Source organism: Dendrobates tinctorius, unplaced genomic scaffold (genome assembly GCF_039654945.1).
Source record: "Dendrobates tinctorius isolate UK_male_01 unplaced genomic scaffold, ASM3965494v1 ptg000147l, whole genome shotgun sequence".
Taxonomy (NCBI): Eukaryota; Metazoa; Chordata; class Amphibia; order Anura; family Dendrobatidae; genus Dendrobates; species Dendrobates tinctorius.
The window spans coordinates 20,633,783-20,647,407 of record NW_027361814.1 but is presented as its reverse complement, the minus strand read 5'-3'; positions in this window follow the sequence as shown (position 1 = coordinate 20,647,407).

Genomic DNA, 13,625 nt, shown 5'->3' with positions numbered 1-13,625 from the left:
TGGTGGTTCGGTTCCTGTGCTGTAGTCAATGACTGTTGATAATTCTGGAGATTAATTTATGTAATGATGGTGGTATCAGTGATGTATTCATGTGCTCATAGTTCTTGAGTAGAGATGAACGAGCACTAAAATGCTTGGGTGCTCGTTTCTCGAACCAAGCAATTCCTATTACTCGCATACTCTTTTCGAGTAACGAGTATAATGGAAGTCAATGGGAAAGCCAAGCTTTTTTCCCGCAGACCCTACAAAGAGGTCTGGGTGGTAGTGAAAATGTTCAGATGGATGGGAAAAGTGATGAATGGAAGGAGAACAGCATGGGGAAGACCCCTGGAAGCATCTCTGGCTCCCAGATCACTGCTGAGAACAATGGTGTCACACTTTTACTCCACTTTAAGGACTGACATTGAGGCTATGTGCCCACGTAACGATTCTCAAGTAGAATATTCCTGAGCAGAATCACACACCCTGCTCCCAGGAAAATGCATGTGTGGCGCCCCTGAGGGTTCAGTTGCCACAGAGGTACTGCACCTCCTCCTGAGGTGTGGTGCCCCACCATCCAGGTAAGTTGGAGGCTCCTGACCACATTCCAACACCTGCACCCATCATCACAAAGTAGTGTAGCAAAGCCACATTGCGGCTCCCTGCTTCGAGTGTAGCAGAGCACCTTTGGTGGCTCCCTGCTTGGAACACGAAACGTGCTGGGAGGTGGGTTGAGTTAGAATACATAAAAGAGTGGGAAGGTTTAGGAGTTCAGTTCAGTTGAGAGTTCAGTTGAGAGTTGAGTGGAGAGTGGAGTTGAGTTCAGTTCGGAAAGGAGGAGAGGAGATCCCTAAGAGAGGGATGGAAGAAGGAAGTGCTGCAGCAGATCACAATGACCTGGGTCTGCTGGCACGGGAAAGGAAAGAACGAGACAGACATTGAAGAGAACTCTGATTTTCCATAGGAAAAAAAAGACTAGTACGGAACGTAGGAGTAAAAGGGTACAGAGGACATGGGTTAGAAGATGACCCTGCCTAGAAGTTCTAAGCGCAAGGCCGGGGCCCGGTCCACGAGGTTGTATGGATACTAAGGGTCCTACAGCAAATACCGGTGGAGTCGTGGGCTGTAAATGCACTACTCCCATCTAAGACTTGAGGGCACAACAGCAACTTGGATAGTGAGCCGGGACTTAGGAATAAGGAGTCCCGAAGCAGGCTACAGCTGTCTGCCGTACAAGTATAGTTCTTGGGAACATCTGACAGAAGGAACTCCAGTGTAACTCAGTACTGGGAGTACTTCACTCAAAGGCGCTATAGAGGAGACGTTCATAAGGGCACATGTTGGCGGAGTGTTGGAAGGGAGCATTCCATCTTGCTTGGAGGCCGACTGAGCCCCTGACCCGGAGGACACAGCACGGAGGCAGGCACCTGTATGTTCAACAGACTGTGAGTAAAGCTTTGGAACTACAAGCCCTTGTGTCCTCTACTCATTCCGGCACCAACACCCCCAACACCGCTACGTCGCTGCACCATTCACTTCTCCCAACTATCATCTCCTTTACACTGCCCTGGGACTACAGCTCCACCTGTGGGGAGCTTCAACATCTTTGCTGCACCACACCACCAGTCCCAGAGAATCTGCATGCAGCGTCGGCTTAACATTTCAATTGCCGAACACCACAGGTGGCGTCACGAACTATTCATTTAATCCACTACATTCCACCATTCAATCTCCCCCTATTAATTGGGCGCCCAGGGCCACGGACAGGGTCACTGCTGCCGTGACACATCCCGCTAATACCGGCCCGGTACCGAGTACCCCACAGCCCTGGGAGGGCGACCCACATGTGGTTTTTGACGCGCTTTTTTAAGCGTTTGTGAAGCGTTTTTGCCCATACAACTGATGTTATGCGGAATCGTGGGCGATTCCGCAAAATTAATGAACATGCTGCGCTTTTTACCACTAAGCGATGGTGCAGCGGTAAAAAACGCACCATTGGCACAACATGTGCATTTTCTATATGGAATGCATTTTTTAAGCGTTTCCGCGGCAGAATCGCATGTTTAAAATCACCGCGGAAACGCTTAAAAACCGCTACGTGGGCACACAGCCTAAAACATTCCAAACCGAAGAGAAATTGCATTTTACAGGAAAAAAAATGTTAATAAACATTTTTTCTTGTATAATGACTTTTATATATGTATATGTGAGTATGTAGCCCATTCACTATCTCTGTCCCCCACCTTCTCAAGATGGCTGGACCATCATTGTAAATACATGATTTTAAATACACACCTGTACTTTGTATCTCCCCCACCTCATTGTAGATTCTAAGCTCTCACAAGCAGGGTCGTCTTATTTTACTTTCATTACGGTTTTGCTAACGTTGTTACTTATGATTTGTGTTTTGAAACTGTTAAACTATAAAGCGCTGCGGAATATGTTGGCGCTATATAAATAAAGATTATTATTATTAAGATTATTATTATTATTATTATTATTATATAAAGCAAAATTTAAAAAGGATTTAAAACAATATAATTTAAGTAAACCAAAATTGATTTTGTTATTAAAAAATAGGAAGGAAGGAAGAACTGCCAAAAATAAGGGACTCAGAAGATACACCTTGTATTAGACATAAAGGAGGGCCTGAAACACAGAGAAACACAGTATAACAAACGTGTAAAAATACTCTGTTGTAAAAAAAATATGTATAACAGTAAGGCTGAGTTCACACGTGGTGTTTTTTTCGCGTTTCCGCGGCGATCCCGCGAGAACTGACGTCATCGCGGGCATTTTCGCAAAGGATTACTGGGAACGGATGCGCGGGACGTCGGAGGGTAAGAATAACACCATTTTTTATTTTTTTTTTTACATTCTATCTTTTACTATTGATGCCGCATAGGCGGCCTCAGTAGTAAAAAGTTGGTCACACTTGTCAAACACTATGTTTGACGAGTGTGACCAACCTGTCAATCAGTTCTCCAAACGATGCTACAGATCGCTTGGAGAACGCTAGCATTTTGCAAGCTAAATACGCTTGCAAAATGCTAGTTTTTCCGCGGGAAAATCACGGGAATTTAAAATGCGATTTTCCCGCGGACTGGAATTCCGGAATTCTCGCGGTAATTTCCGCGAGAGTTCCGGTATGTGTGCACTTAGCCTAAAGAGCAAGTGCTAGTAAAAAGATGATAACAAAACAGGGTATTTAGTTGAGACGTTTTTTGCAAACAAATGTATACTAAGCCGCTCTACCAAGCCTCAAGGTATACTCATCAGAGCAAAATACCAATTCAATCCAGAAAAATGTTTCAATGTGTTTCTTCAGTTTATCATAGAAATATTCACAAACCACATAACACTGTAGAGATGAGAAATGGAAGCCTACAAAATGTTTAAAAGCATTTTATCAGTTTTACATATCACAGAAATGTACTCCACACTATGGAATAGTGCATGGCTGAGAAATGTAGTGTCACGGGAAGCTTAGGTAACTCTAGGCTGAACCCTGGGGCCCCTGCCGTGTCCCTCAGACTAGAGGAAACCCTGACTTTCCCTCAACTGAGGGTTTACACTGAAGGTGTGCCTGCCTGGGCCTCCACCCTGTCCTTGTCTCCTGTCCAGCCCTAAGCTGAACCCACCACCCTCCACCCAGTGAGGAGACCAAACACCAGACCCCACAAATAAGTATGGACAAGGGTAAGGGAAACGCACCAAACCACGTACACACAAGAGAAAACAATAAGGTGCAAGGGCAACCAAATAATACCACGCAGGGAGGAAATAATGGCAACAACGGAATATACTACACCAGATATTGTATGCTCCTAAGACGTCCCCTTCAGACCTGTAACGCTAGCACAAGGCAAGAGCTATAGTCGGCGATGCCCATTGTCACGCAGGACAATTTAAGGGCAGGAGGCGTGGCTAAGCCCTCACCCAGACTAACAACCTGGTTAACCCAATCCAAGCCGGATCAGAAGACCAACCGGCGCCGCTGAGAACAAAGTGGTAGGACGTGGTATCACCGCTGTCTGCCGGACAACCTGGTGCGAACCGTGTCCGACATGACATGTAGCTCAGGAAAATGTTTCAACGATTTTTGGGTATGTTATATAACAAAAAAGACCTCAGTGCATGTAATACTTGATGGATCAAAATATATTCAATTTTTTCAGCCCCCCCCTCCGTGCTCCTGTGACTCTCTCTCCCTCCCTAGGATAAATGCAGATTGCATGTGATAAAAACCGCAAAGCAAATAGCTCCATAGAAGGGCTGTTAGTATGATGGCTCAACTTCAGCATCATCTCTACAGGCCTCTCATTTGTTATACTGTGTACACAGGCCTAGACAAGCACTCTATGTCCAATACAAAGAGTCACAGAGCTGTGCAATCCATTCATTATCCCTGATGATGTCAGGCGGCCAGCCAATCACAGTAATGCCACAACCAAGATGGCTACCACATTACAATGACAGGCATTCCCCGCAGGCTTATTGGCTGAGTTTTACATCGGACACTGCCCATTGCTAACTGAATAACGAGCACATCTGAGCACCATGATACTCAAGTGATAACTGAGTATCACCGAGTACGTTCGCTCTTTCCGTATTTTTGAGACATATTCTTGTGCTGTTTGAGGTTCTGGTAACCTATTCATGTACTGATGGTGATTTTGGACATCAATTCACGTTCTGATGGTGGTTCCGGTAATGAAGTGATGTATTCATCTACTGATTGATGGTGGTTCCAGTGATGTGAAAATTTGTTATTGCAGTAATCACACTGACTTGGAGAATCATGGAATTATGTTCCCAGGTCACTTTTGCAATAATATAAATATTTTGGAAGCAAAACCCAAAAAACAATAATGGCATCGTGTTTATTCACTGTAGGTTTATAATGCATTGTGAGGAGGGATGCCATCTTCTCTGGAGCCTGTTAGCAATACCTCACCCCTTCCTCCTCGCAAAAAAACCCAAAAAACCTGATACATATGTGTGTAGAGCACATGGATGGCTACTCCATGCACCTTTCAACTTCATTGATAGGTCTCCATCTATCAGTTAGAGCAGTGCGAGGCAGTGTCGGACTCATTTTATCTCTGTCGCACGGCCGGCTTTTCTAATTATATTTTCTGTGACACGCTGCAGAAATCATAATTTAACCTCTTCCACAAAAGGACCTAACCATATTTTCCGATCAGTTACCACAATGCAATATACAGTTACATCCTGTGGATGGTGCTGGTTCAGAGGTTGAGCCTGTGTCATGTGCAAGTATCAGTTGTATCATGCAGGAACACATTCCATAGATATCAGTCTTTGCTGCGTGGGAAGAAATTGGGGGAACCAACCTAAACAAAGGTAGAACATGCAAACTCCTTGCAGATGTTGTCCTTGGAACCCAGGACCTGAGCGATGCAAGGTTACAGTGTTAACTACTGAGCCATCGTGCTGCCCCCAGCTAATCAAGATGTATTGCAGTGTGCTATATGAGGGATCAAAGGTGTTGAAGACCTTGAGCAGCACAAAAACAAAAAAAATCTCCTATTCAAAAAGTTTTCTAAGCCCCCGTCCCTCCCACAGCTCCATACCATTATATCTCCACAATGTCCTTCCCTATTAACAAATAGTGTCTTGAAATCTATATGCTGAGTGGAACCACTCATTAGACATCAGAGCTGCCAATCACCTCGTGGAAGGCGGAGATGAGCTAAGAATAAAGAAGAGCCCAAGGCACTGGAAGTGCATTGTCCAAAACACTATGTCTCAATGGGGGTATAACGTTTTGCGTTTTGGGGATATAAAGGTATTGAAGGAGTTGCCAAGTACTATGATATCAATGACCTTTGTGTAGGATAGGTCGTGAATATTAGATTGGCGGGAGTCCTGTACCCGGCACCCCCACTGATCATCCGTCAGTGACCAGCTATAAACTGTGTATGGATGATATCACCATAGCATGGCATAACGTTTAATAATAAATTTTATTTCTATAGCGCCGACATATTCCGCAGCACTTTACATTTCAGAGGGGTTTTGTACAGACAATAGACATTACAGCATAGCAATAATCACATAGATCATAACAAATACCAAGAGGAATGAGGGCCCTGCTCACAAACTTACAGTCTATGAGGAAAGAGGTAGACACGAAAGGTGGGTGGTAACAGTTGCCCTGATTGTATGGACCAGTCATAATGTTAAGTGTGTAACAGTACAGACACAGAGGGCTAATGGATGCATAAAGCATGTGGGAACATGATGCGGGGAACCTGGTTATGGTAAAACTTTTAGCTGTGCCACACAGGGATAGTTAGGTTAATGTGCAGAGGCGGTAGGCCAGTCTGAATAAATGCGTTTTCAGGGCACGCTTAAAATTGTGGGGATTGGGGACTAATCGTATTGACCTGGGAAGTGCATTCCAAAGAATTGGCGCAGCACGTGTAAAGTCTTGGAGACGGGAGTGGGAGGTTCTGATTATTGAGGATGCAAACCTCAGGTCATCAGCAGAGCAGAGGGCGCGGGTAGGGTGGTATATTGAAACAAGGGAGGAGATGTAGGGTGGTGCAGAGCCATGGAGGGCTTTGTGGGTGAGGGTAATAAGTTTATACTGAATTCTGGAGTGGATAGATAGCCAGTGTAATGACTGGCACAAGGTAGAGGCATCGGTGTAACGATTGGTGAGGAATATGATCCTGGCTGCAGCATTCAAGACAGATTGGAGAGGGGAGAGTTTGGTAAGAGGGAGACCGATTAGAAGAGTTACAATAGTCGAGACGAGAATGAATAAGAGAAACAGTAAGAGTTTTTGCAGAGTCAAAAGTAAGAAAAGGTCGAATTCTAGAGATGTTTTTGAGGTGCAGATGACAAGAGCGAGCCAGTGATCGAATGTGGGGGGCGAAGGAAAGCTCGGAGTCAAGTATGACCCCAAGACAGCGGGCATGTTGCTCGGGAGTAATAGTGGAACCACACACAGAAATGGCAATGTCGGATATAGGTACATTTGTAGAGGGAAGAAACACAAGGAGTTCAGTCTTTGACAGGTTCAATTTCAGATATAGTGAGGACATGATGTTAGACACAGCGTTTAGACAATCGCTGGTGTTTTCTAGAAAGGCTGGCGTGCATGATGTCAGGAGAATAAGCGTACAATTGGGTGTCATCAGCATAGAGATGGTACTGGAAACCAAATCTACTGATTGTTTGACCAATAGGGGCAGTGTACAAGGAGAAGAGGAGGGGGCCTAGAACCGATCCTTGAGGAACCCCAACAGAAAGGGGAAGATGAGAGGAGGAGGAGCCAGGAAAAGATACAGTAAAGGAGCGGTCAGAGAGATAGGAGGAGAACCAGGAGAGAACGGTGTCCTTGAGGCCAATGGAACGGAGCATAGTGAGGAGGAGCTGATGATCCACCATGTCGAATGCTGCAGAGAGATCCAAGAGAATTAGCATGGAGTAATGACAATTTGATTTAGCTGTTAGTAGATCATTAGAGACTTTAGTGAGGGCAGTTTCAGTAGTGTAAAGAGAGGAAACCGGATTGGAGAGGGTCGAGAAGAGAGTTATCAAAGAGATAGCGGATAAGACGGGAGTGGACCAGGCGTTCCAGGAGTTTAGAGATGAAGGGAAGATTAGAGACAGGTCAATACTTAGCGACACAGTTTTGGTCGAGGGATAGTTTTTTAAGTAGTGGATGTATGATGGCATGCTTAAATGAGGAGGGAAAGATACCAGAAGAGAGGGGTTAAATATTTTAGTTAGGTGAGGGGTGACAGCAGGGGAAAGGGACTGGAGAAGATGTGACGGAAATGGGTCACTGGTGCAAGTGGTTGGGCGAGAAGATGCAAGGAGCCTGCTTACTTCTTCTGTGACTGGTTCAAAGTCAGAGAGTGAGCTAGATGCAGTGGGGGAGGGAGGACAGTGCATGGTATGAGGTGATTGGGAGATAATTTCCTGTCGAATCTGGTCAATTTTTTCTTTGAAGTAATTGGCCAGATCGTCAGCTCGGAGCTCCGTGGTTGTGGCCTGTACTCTTGGGTTGAGTAGAGAATGAAGTGTCAAAGAGACGTTTCGGGTTATTGGACAGTGAGGTGATGAGCGTGTTGAAATAGGTTTGTTTGGACAGGTGAAGGGCAGTGTTGTATGTTCGAAGCATAAACTTATAATGGATGAAATCTTCGTGTAGATTGGATTTTCTCCACAGACGTTCGGTGCACCTGGAGCACCGCTGCAGGAAACGTTTTTGCAGGGTGTGCCAGGGTTGTCGCCGTCTGTGTTGTGGCGTTCTATTTATAGGGGGTGCAAATTCATCCAGGGCACTTTGAAGTGTTTCAGTGTAATGCTTCAGTGCAGAATCAGGACATGAGAGGGAGGAGATAGGGGCCAATGAAGACTGCAAGTTCTTCATAAGTTTCTGGGTGTTAATGGCCTGTATGTTTCTATAAATATGGACAGTGGGGGTGACCTGAGCAACCTGGCAGTTCTTGATAGAGAATGAAAGAAGATTGTGGTCAGAGAGTGGAAGAGGGGAGTTTGCAAAATCATCCACTGCACAAAGCCGAGAGAAGACCAAGTCGAGGGAGTTTCTGTCTTCATGCATTGGAAAATTAGTAAGCTGCGAAAGGCCAAATGAGGAGGTTAGAGATAAAAGGTGAGTAGCAGATGGGGAGAGTGGAAGAGCAATGGGGATATGTTGAAATCTCCCATGATGAGGGTAGGGATGTCACAGGAGAGAAAATGTGGAAGCCAAGTGGCAAAATGATCCAGGAACTGATGGGAGGGACCGGGAGGACGATACACCACCGCCACTCACATGGAGAAGGGGGTGTAGAGCCTGACGGCATGGACCTCAAAAGAAGGGAAGACTAGTGAGGGTAGTTGAGGGATAACCTGAAAGGTACATTTTGGTGATAGGAGCAGACCAACGCCTCCACCTGCTCTATTGTCTGATCTTGGGGTATGAGAGAAGTGTTGTCCCCCGTATGAAAGAGCAGCAGCAGCGGTAGTGTCTGACTGCTGGATCCAGGTTTCAGTAAGAGCCAGGAGGTTAAGAGAATTAGAAAGGAAAAAGTCATGAGTGAAGGCGAGTTTGTTACACACTGAGTGAGAATTCCAAAGTGCACAATTAAGAGAGATGGATGGCATGCAGGGTACTCCAGGGTACTGAAAATCAGCTCTTCATTCATTCATTCATTCGAGGAGCTGATAATAGCTGATCAAAGGGAGTGTCCGATGTCAGGCGTCCACCAATCTGATACCGATGACATATTCAGTGGATAGATCATCAATATCATAGTAGTGGACAAGCTTAACTTGATTTTCAACAGCTACCTGCACATAGAGCGCCTGCAGACTTTTATCCCAAGCTTGGAAAACTCCTTTCATCTAATGCTTCTGCAGCAAATTTTTGCTCTTAAAAGGAATGTGCAATGATTTTTAATTTTGTGTTAATATTGCTTATATAATCAATTATTTTTATTACAAAATGAAATGTCGTGTTTAAACAGTGTTTTTTTGTTCATTATTCTTTTATGCAGATTCGGTAGGGGGAGGGCAGCCATTTTCACCTGCTGGTATGTAAGTCTCTGACCACGACATTTATTCACCACAAATAAGGCAGCCCCTGTACATAGGAGACTGCAGACGTGTCCGATTGCATCTCCTACACTGTGGTTGCCTCAGCTGTGAACTGAGCTCGCCCCCTGGGCTGTCCAGCTCACAGCTGTGGGCGGAGCTAGGTACCATTTTGTTGTGGCCCTCGGCTTCGCTGTGAGCTACAATTTCCCCCTGTCACCGATCACAGTATTCAGTGCGAGCAGTGATAGGAGGTGCTGGGATGCAGCGAACGCTGAGCGGAGGTCCAGGATCTAGCATCAGGGTGATGAGCAGTGATCGGCAGCCTGACGTTGTACTATGGTCAGCTATTGTGCTGATCTTACCGCTGGAGAAGTTCCCACCGCTGTGTTGCTCTGAGTGGTGAGATCATTTCTTACAGCTTAGACTTTTTCCTGAAGTGATAACAGTAGGTTGGAATTAGTAGCACAATGTCAGACTGCTTGATCTGCACTCACCACCGCTGTTATTGCAGTGTTCAGAGCACAGCCATGCAATCATCACGCTGCTGTGTTCTGAACACTGACTGAACTCTGCTTTGTCAGAGTAATGCCTCATTCAGTTGTCCCTGTGTAACAGACATCAGAAGTAGGCTTTACAATGACATAGCAAAGCCATTTATCTAAAGCCCATCATGTGGGATACAGCCTGCTGAGATGCATATCTAATGCTAGCTTGCGATCTAATCCCAGCGAGTGATACAGACACATATCCAATCCCAGTGAGAAATAAATTCTCCATACCCAAGCCCAGTGCATGATACAATCTGTGTATCCAATCCCAGCACATGATAATCTCGGCACATCCAATCCCAGCACTTGATACTCCCTAGACATCCAAACCCAGTGTATGATAAACTTCATATACAGTTGTGGCCAAAAGTATTGACACCCCTACAATTCTGTCAGATAATACTCAGTTTCTTCCTGAAAATGATTGCAAACACAAATTCTTTGGTATTATTATCTTCATTTAATTTGTCTTAAATGAAAAAACACAAAAGAGAATGAAGCAAAAAGCAAAACATTGATCATTTCACACAAAACTCCAAAAATGGGCCAGACAAAAGTATTGGCACCCTCAGCCTAATACTTGATTGTACAACCTTTAGCCAAAATAACTGCGACCAACCGCTTCCGGTAACCATCAATGAGTTTCTTACAATGCTCTGCTGGAATTTTAGACCATTCTTCTTTGGCAAACTGCTCCAGGTCCCTGATATTTGAAGGGTGCCTTCTCCAAACTGCCATTTTTAGATCTCTCCACAGGTGTTCTATGGGATTTAGGTCTGGACTCATTGCTGGCCACCTTAGAAGTCTCCAGTGCTTTATCTCAAACCATTTTCTAGTGCTTTTTGAAGTGTGTTTTGGGTCATTGTCCTGCTGGAAGACCCATGACCTCTGAGGGAGACCCAGCTTTCTCGCACTGGGCCCTACATTATGCTGCAAAATTTGTTGGTAGTCTTCAGACTTCATAATGCCATGCACACGGTCAAGCAGTCCAGTGCCAGAGGCAGCAAAGCAACCCCAAAACATCAGGGAACCTCCGCCATGTTTGACTGTAGGGACCGTGTTTTTTTCTTTGAATGCCTCTTTTTTTCTCCTGTAAACTCTATGTTGATGCCTTTGCCCAAAAAGCTCTACTTTTGTCTCATCTGACCAGAGAACATTCTTCCAAAACGTTTTAGGCTTTTTCAGGTGAGTTTTGGCAAACTCCAGCCTGGCTTTTTTATGTCTCGGGGGTAAGAAGTGGGGTCTTCCTGGGTCTCTTACCATACAGTCCCTTTTCATTCAGACGCTGACGGATAGTACGGGTTGACACTGTTGTACCCTCGGACTGCAGGGCAGCTTGAACTTGTTTGGATGTTAGTCGAGGTTCTTTATCCAACATCCGCACAATCTTGCGTTGAAATCTCTTGTCAAATTTTTCTTTTCCATCCACATCTAGGGAGGTTAGCCACAGTGCCTTGGGCTTTAAACTTCTTGATGACACTGCGCACGGTAGACACAGGAACATTCAGGTCTTTGGAGATGGACTTGTAGCCTTGAGATTGCTCATGCTGCCTCACAATTTGGTTTCTCAAGTCCTCAGACAGTTCTTTGGTCTTCTTTCTTTTCTCCATGCTCAATGTGGTACACACAAGGACACAGGACAGAGGTTGAGTCAACTTTAATCCATGTCAACTGGCTGCAAGTGTGGTTTAGTTATTGCCAACACCTGTTAGGTGCCACAGGTAAGTTACAGGTGCTGTTAATTACACAAATTAGAGAAGCATCACATGATTTTTCGAACAGTGCCAATACTTTTGTCCACCCTCTTTTTTATGCTTTGTGTGGAATTATATCCAAATTGGCTTTAGGACAATTCTTTTTTTGTTTTTTCATTTAAGACAAATTAAATGAAGATAATAATACCAAAGAATTTGTGTTTGCAATCATTTTCAGGAAAAAACTGAGTATTATCTGACAGAATTGCAGGGGTGTCAATACTTTTGGCCACAACTGTATCTAATCCCATCATGGGTGATAAACTCCGCTGAGCCCTGTATCTAATCCCAACACGTGAGAGTCCCCATATCTAATCCCATCCTGCGTGATACCCTACATTGAGTCCTGTATCTAATTGAAGTGCATGATACACTCCACGTATCTAATCCCAGCACGTGAAAAACAGTTGACGCATCTAAACCTAGCGCGCGATACAGTGAGCAGCACCAACTAACAGAATCGTCCTCGGTGACAGTCTACTTCTCAGTATCACTTTTCAGACAACAAAAAAATGGCTCCTCACTGTGATCCTATACATTATCCTTCCTTATCCGTTTGCAAACTCTCTGAATGGGAGGAGCCACATCACACACATGATCAGAACCAGCCCACATTTACTGCAGTCCTAATGTGAGCTAGTACTACACTAGGTTGTTATGGCAAAATTCAGCAGCTGTCCCCTCTAGTGTTTAAAACCTTATTAAATTATTTTTTTAAAGTAATATTAATAATTCTCGTTTTTTCAATTGTTGACTTTTTTTTATTTATGGCAACATTTTTTTAAGCTCGTATTTAACCCTTTATGTCTTCCAAGAACTATTAACATTTTTGTTTTTTCTATTGACGTAGTTTTGACAAGTTTTCAGGGCAAGTTGTAGTTTTGAATGACACCATTCATATTGCCATATAATGTACTGAAAAAAAAATGAAATGCTGGGGGTTTTCTTTTTACAACAGTATTTGTTGTTTTTACAGAATTCGTTCATTAGTTTCTAACATTTTCTTAAGGCGATGAGATGGTAAATGAGTGTGGTTACGGGGGTGGTCTTTTTTTTTTTTTTTTTGCTCCTGCACCATATAATCTGTTTCTCCTGCTTTTTAGAAAGTTTGGAGATATTTTGTATGTACAGTAATGATGAGCGAGCATGCTCGAATAATATGTCAAAGACACTGGGTTAGCACCTGAGCATGCTTGTGAGAGCATATGCGGGAATGCTGTAGGCAAGGGTCGCAGAGCAACGCGGTATAACAATATGGTTTAATTTTAACAGAAAGAATGCAGGTAATCTCCTCGCAGGGAGTTAATAAACAATGAACAAGAATTACAGGAAGAACATAGGTTAATGCAGCAGTCTGATGTTTAAACAGCACTTATGGTGGTTTCCACTGGTCCTCATGCGTATCTAGTCTGATGGGGGTTGTAATACCGGCAACGGTTGGCGTGGGGTCCTCAGATGTCGTCTAGCGTCTCCAACTTCTGGCCGCAACAGGCGGTCACCGGTTTTGTCCGCTGAGCCCCTAGTCCATCAATCTGGGCAACCAAAGTGAGGAATGCGGCCGGAGCTCCTGTATAGAGCGTGGACTGATGCTCACTTGTCAGTAAAGGAGAACATACCTCAGAGTCCTGTGACCGGCCCACGCTTCTCCGCACAAGCACTGTCCTATACTTAGCAGGGCGCGCGGCACTCCCCACTCTCACTGTCTCACGGTAGTGCTCAGGCGAGCTCAGCCGCAGTACATCTCGGCGCTGCTGCTCTGGGT